Genomic DNA, 7,500 nt, shown 5'->3' on the forward strand with positions numbered 1-7,500 from the left:
CAAAAGTCTTTTACCCCTTATTTGGATATAGATAAATATAGAAAACTTTAAGTACTTTTCGTCAATGATTTACTACATAACTCCAGTATGATGATTACTTGAACATATAAAATCTTCTTCATATGGCTGGTTGACAATGGGAGGGCCCCTGTTTACATTGAGAGTTGTCTCCTAACCACCTTTTCTAAAAACATTGAAGAATCTTCTCACATGAAAAGAACAACAACAACAACAACAACAACAACAACAACATATTAACAGTTGTGAAATCACGCTCAAACGTTAAAACAGAAAACTCAAAGTTTTCATTTCTAAACGCTCATCGTATCATTGAGTACAGACAGCTCTTGTAATTACTACATATCAGTTATATAATCCACTGGTGAAATCTGAAGAAACCAAACCAAAATCCCTAAATGAGACAGTGTCAAAAATAACACCAATGATTACCACTTCCTGGCTTGCACAAGACATTATGTCACTACTTCTAAGTTATTATGCCTGATAAGAGGATCCTTGACTGGGGTACTTTTGGACAATGCCACATAAAGAAGAACCTCCTTTCATTCAGTGGCATACCTAGAGTAGAGTGTGTGTCGCTTGCATTGAGAGGACCCTACTACATGTGACTCTCGGAGACGATTGGGATGACTCCCCCTAAATGTGACTCCCAGAGTCACTTAAAACTAGTTTCACATCACCAGCTATCAAGTTGAAATGACTCTCTTTTTTTTAATGCTCAAAATCGAAGCAAAATATCAGCATTATGCAGACAGCGACTTTGAAATGAAACTCTAACTGCTTCTCAAGATACACAATCTCAATGATTATACTGTCTTTTGGTTTATGCATATGCCATGTATAAGTTGGACTAAACTAGTCTCACCTAAACATGTTCAAATCAAAGAGCTTGACAAGGTGACCATCGCTAACATCACCGTTCATGTAACAAATATTTGGAATTCGTACAAATCTGAGTGGAGTTTATCATTCATTAGATATCCTTTTTTTTTTTTTTTTGCCAAGCTAAGAGAATGTAGCTTGGTGTTTTGTTTATATATTCATTGCGCCTTTCTGTGAAACAAGATACGCCAGCAATGTAATACTAAGTGAATACATATAATTCATTCATATGAAAGTGCCAAGAATGTTATTGGATATTCTTAACTTAATTATCATTGTTATTATTATTATTATTATTTGCTAAGCTGCAACCCTAGTTAGAAAAGCAGGATGCTATGAGCACAGGGGCTCCAACAGGGAAAAAAGCCCAGTGAGGAAAGGAAACAAGGTAAAAAATTAATTGTTTCAGGAGCAGCAATAATTTATAAATAAATATTTCCTCTATAAACCATAAAAAGTTTAGCAAAAGAAGAGGAGGAGAAACAAGAGAGAGCAGTGTGCCCAAGTGTACCCTCAAGCAAGAGAACTCTAACCTAAGGCAGTGGAAGACCATGGTACAGAGGTTATGGCACTACCCAAGACTAGAGAACAATAGTTTGATTTCGGAGTGTTCTTCTCCTAGAAGAGCTGCTTACCATGGCTAAAGAGTCCCTTCTACCCTTACCAAGAGGAAAGTAGCCACTGACCGATTACAGTGCAGTAGTTAACCCCTTGAGAGAAGAAAAATTCTTTGTAATATCAGTGTTGTAAGGCGTATGAGGACAGAGGAGAATATGTAAAGAATATGCCAGACTATTCGGTGTATGTGTAGATGAAATCTTTGCTGTAATAATAGATCTTGCTGAATTAAGTTCTGATAGTTAAGGATTTGGTGATTAAAGTTTGATGTAAGTTTCCAACAGACGTAACTCGAATTTTCTTTGTCTGCATCCCTTCCCATATTTATGTGTGTTCGATGTTTCGGGTCAATATTCTCCATATACCTCTGTCCCACACTTCATCACTGGCTAATCCCTTTGATTGAAGGTCATCCTTGATAAAGTCCATCCACCTTTGCTTTTATCTCCCTCTCCTTCTGGTTCCCTGTACCTCCATTGCTATCACTCTCCTCTCAATACACTGTTCCTCTCTTCTCATGACATGACAATAACACCTCAGTCTATTTTCTTGGATCTTATCTGATAGTTTTCTAACTCCTTTGGTACCCTAATGACCTTATTCCGTATCTTATCTCTTCTTAGCACCCCATACATCTATCTTAACATTCTCATCTCTGCTACATCCAGATTCTTCTCTTCTGTCTTTTTTATTGACCACGTTTCCGCTCCATATATCATTGGCGGTCTCACAACTGTCTTTTGTACTTTACCTTTCAACTTAACCCCTATTTTCCTGTCGCATAGTACTCCTCACACTTTTTTCCAATTCTTCCATCCTGCTTGTATTCTGTAGTTTATTTCTACCCCCAAATCCCCATCCTCTGCGAAGGTTGATCCTAAATACTTGAAATTTTCAACTCTTTTCACTCTGTCTCCTTGTAAACTAACTTCTTCATTCTCCCCATTTTTCAATCTCAAATACTCTGTATTTTTCCTATGGATCTTCAATCCTCTAATTTCCATTTCTCTTCTCCACTCCTCCAGTTTCTCTTCTACTACCTCTCGCCTAGTGCAACACAGTATAACATCATCAGCAAAAGGCATACACCAAGGAGACTGATCTCTAATACCTTGTATTACTACATCCATGACCAGATCAAATAGGTAAGGGCTCATTGCAGACCACTGATGTAATCCCACATTGAATGGGAAACTTTCTGTTAGGTCTATACTGCTCTTAACATTTGCTTCTGCCCTCGCATACATATTTTGGGTGATTCTTACATATTTCTCGGGGACTCCCTTTTCTCTCATACATCTCCACAGTTCCTGACGTGGTACTAGATCGTATGCCTTCTCCAGGTCAATGAAGACCATATGTAATACTTTCTGTTTCTCCCTATGTTTTTCTATCATCTGCCTCAAAGAAAATATTGCATCTACAGTCCCTCTTCCAGGCATGAATCCCAATTGTTCCTCACCAATTGCTGTCTCATCTCAGAGTTTCTTCTCATTGATCTTCTCCCATATCTTCATAGTATGTCTTATCAACTTTATAGGTAGTAGGTTGGCCTGGGCACCAGCCGCCCGTTGAGATACTACCGCTAGAGAGTTATGGGGTCCTTTGACTGGCTAGACAGTACTACATAGGACCCTTCTCTCTGGTTACGGTTCTTTCCCTTTGCCTACACAGACACCGAATAGTCTGGCCTATCCTTTACAGATTCTCCTCTGTCCTCATACACCTGACAACACTGTGATTACTAGACAATTCTTCTTCACCCAAGGGGTTAACTACTGCACTGTAATTGTTCAGTGGCTACTTTCCTCTTGGTAAGGGTAGAAGAGACTCTTTAGCTATGGTAAGCAGCTCTTCTAGGAGAAGGACACTCCAAAATCAAACCATTGTTCTCTATTCTTGGGTAGTGCCATAGCCTCTGTACCATGGTCTTACACTGCCTTGGGTTAGAGTTCTCTTGCTTGAGGGTACACTTGGGCACACTTTTCTATCTAGTTTCTCTTCCTCTTGTTCTGTTAAAGTTTTTATAGTTTAAATAGGAAATATTTATTTTAATATTGTTACTATTCCTAAAATGTTCTATTTTCCTTTTTCCTTATTTCCTTTCCTCACTGGGCTATTTTCCCTGTTGGGGCCCCTGGGCTTATAGCATCCTGCTTTTCCAACTAGGGTTGTAGCTTAGCATTTAAAAATAATAATAATAATAATGCCTCTGTAGTTGCAACATTCCTTAATGTCTACCTTCCCCTCATAGATGGAGATGATTAAGCATCCTCTCCATTCCTCTAGCATCTTTTCCTGATTGAAGATCTATTGCGTTAGGTCCCACAAGATATCTATGCCTTCCTCTCCAAGACTCTTCTATACCTCTAATGGTATATTATCCGGTCCTGCAGCTTTACTATTTTTCATCTTCTTTACTGCTTGATTTACTTCTTTTCTAGTCATTCCTATGGTAACTGCCTCGTTCGGGAGTCCATCTTCAAATACTGTTCTTGGGTTCTCCTCATTCAATAGTTCTTCAAAATAAGTTTACCACCTTTTAATTTCATTCTCTTCTGCTAGAATTATACTGTTATCTTTTATTTGCTTTATCTGCGTCAGGTCTTTAGATGCAGCATCTCAGGCCTTAGCAGTTCGTAATATTTTCTTCTCTCCTTCTGGTGTTTCCATCTCTTTATAGACTTCTTTAATATCTCTGCCTTCACCTTTGCCACAGGTCTTCTTGCTTTTTTCTTTGTCTGCTTATAGATTCCTTTATCCTGCTCTTGTCTTGATAGAGCTTCCTTCTTCTTGGCTTCCTTCTTAGTTTTTACCCGTTCTTGCACCTCATCATTTCACCACCACGATTCTTTATCATTTGGGGTCTTCTTCCTGATTACTTTCCAAGTACTTCTCCACCGATCCTTAGAATCACTTTACTTTTTTCGGTCCATCATTCTTGTACATCCTCAAGTAACCTTACTGCTTCCAGCACTCTTTCCTTAAACAAGACTCTCAGTTCTGCCTCTTTCTATTTCCACCACTTAATCTTTGGGTTAATTTTCGTCTTTTTACTTCTCCTACAATTCCTTAGTCTGCAATCAATTACCACTAACCTGTGTTGCGCTGCTTCACTCTCCCCATTTATCACCTTGCAATTTCTAACCTCCATCAGATGGTCTCTGTTACACAGCAGCAAATCTATCTGGCTCTCCCTGCCACCGCTACCGAAAATGTGTTAATCATTTTCTCAAAAATAGTTATTGGTCATTGCTTGGTCAAAAACCAATGTAAAATCAATCACTCTTTCTCCCCCATGATTTCTCTCGCCACACCCCAACCCCCAAGCACTCTCTCTATCCCTTCCCTACTAATCCCCAAGTGGCCATTCAGATCTCCTATAATTACCCTTTCCCTTGCAGGAATTATACTAAGCTCCTGGTCCATCTCCTCCCAGAATGTATCCTTCTCTTCCTCTGTACATCCAGTTTGCATGGCATAGGCACACACCACTTTTCTTCAGATCTTTCGATAATATCATTCCCACACCATTTCTTCCTTCCATATTTGCTCCACTGTAGTAACATTTACAACCTTCGCCTAGTTCTCTTACCTTATTTCCCTTCCACCTGGCTTCCTGCACACACGGCACTCCAATCTTCCTTCTCTTCATGAGGTCAACCAGCTCTCGCCATTTTCCAGTCATTGTCCACACATTCAGAGTTGCTACTCTCATCCTCTCCTCAGATATTTTTCTCCGAGCTTCCCTCTTTAACCTAGCCCACCCATGACTGGGTAACCCTTGCCGATTTTTTGGAGTGATCGGGTGGGGTCCCAACGCTTCGCCTAGGGGGAATACCCTAGTATTAATTCTAATCTCACAATATCCACTAGCCATATTGGTTTCGGCATATTTTTCATGGCTGGATGCCTTTCCTACCACCAACCCTCCCCATTTAACCGGGCTTGTCCTTCCTCAGTGGCTGGGTTACCAGACGTAACTCGAAGGTTATTCTAATTTTCAATGAAATATAGTGCTTACAATAGTGATTCCAGAGTTATAATTTATTATATATTGATACATTTAAGAATTTAACTAATTATGAACATCAAGCCCTGCCTTCAAAGGCCCAGCCCTCATTGCTTTAGCTAGGCTACTGAAAATATGTCAAGTCAATCAGGAAATACTTCAGCTGATCAACAGCAATGTATGGATTATGAACTTGGCCTATTAGCCTAGGCTATCTGTTGAAAATTTGAATAAGCTTAGCCTTGCTTTTATCCTGTGGGCTATATATGTTTGGGATAGGTTATGCCTGTAATAAGCCACATATGTTTGGGGTAGGCTATGCCTGTAATAAAATATACTGTAAATGTTGGAGTAGGCTCTGCCTGTAAAAGGATTATATGTTGGGGGTAAGCTATGCCTCTAATATCACCGTGATGTACAGTACTCCATGGAAATTTCATTATACCAGTGAATTATTTGACTTTACTTCACCATTTTAGCTAGGAGGACTTTGTCGCCCATGAAACTCCTAATGAACAAAATGTGTTGGCTATGAATGTCAAAACCCCCTTAAATACTTTATTTGAATTTCAATACCTAGGATATAGAAGGGAAAGGTTTAGATTATATATTTGAAATTCTGTGCCTATATCTGGTAAAATTATAGATCATGGGTGCACATTTAAATGGGCTTTAAAGTTTAATAATATTTTTTTTTCATTAATTTTATAGTGCCTAATAATTTATGTGTCAATATTTCTTCAATGCTCACTTCATAATGAAACTTATTAGTTGGTTTTCAATCAAGTAGTTTTGCCTATAATTGATTTAAATCATACTATCTTTAGCATGTTTGATAACATTATCAAATGTTTATTTGATTATTACTGGGCTATATGTAATTTTTCCTTCCCTTTTGCCTTTTTTTCATTAAAAAAAGTCAATATTTTCACCATAAGTCAAAATTAACAGGCTTTTGTATTAAGTACTACCTTGCCAGCAATAAGAATAAATCTATAATGCACCATATCAGAGGTTTTAATTATTGGCCTTCCATTAGCATTTTAAAACATATGTATTCCTTTGACACTTTAGGTGTAATAGTTGTAGTCCCCTAGCCTTTAGCCTCAATCATTGAACCATATCTGGACTTTTTGGTGATGCCAGCATGATCACATATCAAGCTTCTGATGAAGACGTGTTGGCCTTCTTCATTGGTGTTGGCATAGGTTCAATGAGCAAAAGAGACAGCTGCTCTCTCCATCAATAACCATAATTAGAAACTGTTCTTTGGTGTTTTATATTTGTTTTCTTATTTCTTTCTAGATTGATCTGACTTCTTTTCAAATTTTATTCATCCACCAGAATTGTTGTTGCAATTGTCTTGGATGACGAAAAACCGACGCTTTTTCCTGATATTTACGTTTTTTTCTTTGTTGTTTCCAGAATGTTCAGGGTACGTATTTGACACAAAGTAACTCTTTCAATTGTTTCTTTCCACTGAAGAACATCACGACAATCAGCTCAAGGCACATAAGAGGGTTGAATAATTTCAAACTAGGTCCATTTGATTGAGGAGTCATTTCAAAGAAGCGGAGAGTCGCCTGATTGATATACCTGAAGCTAAAGAACACCTTGATGTGCCCATGACTGAATTCAGTGTATTTGAAGTCGAAGCTATCCTCAAAACCCTGAAGAGATGAAAAGCCCTGAATACGATGAAATAACTGCTGAGAGGATATTTTCTGAAGATGAAATGACTTCCGGAATACTTACAAGATTATTTTATAGGATGTAGCGGGAAGAGGCAAAACGTGTTGAATGGGAGCTAGAAGTGTTTGTGGAAATGGCAAAATCAAAGGAGACCTGACTGATTGCAATAATTACAGAGGAATCACACTTACGTTAATTATTATTATTTTTATTATTATTATCATTATCATTATTATTATTACTTGCTAAGCTACAACCCTTGTTGGAAAAGCAAG

This window comes from Palaemon carinicauda, chromosome 34 (assembly GCF_036898095.1).
Source record: "Palaemon carinicauda isolate YSFRI2023 chromosome 34, ASM3689809v2, whole genome shotgun sequence".
In the NCBI taxonomy this organism is placed as follows: domain Eukaryota; kingdom Metazoa; phylum Arthropoda; class Malacostraca; order Decapoda; family Palaemonidae; genus Palaemon; species Palaemon carinicauda.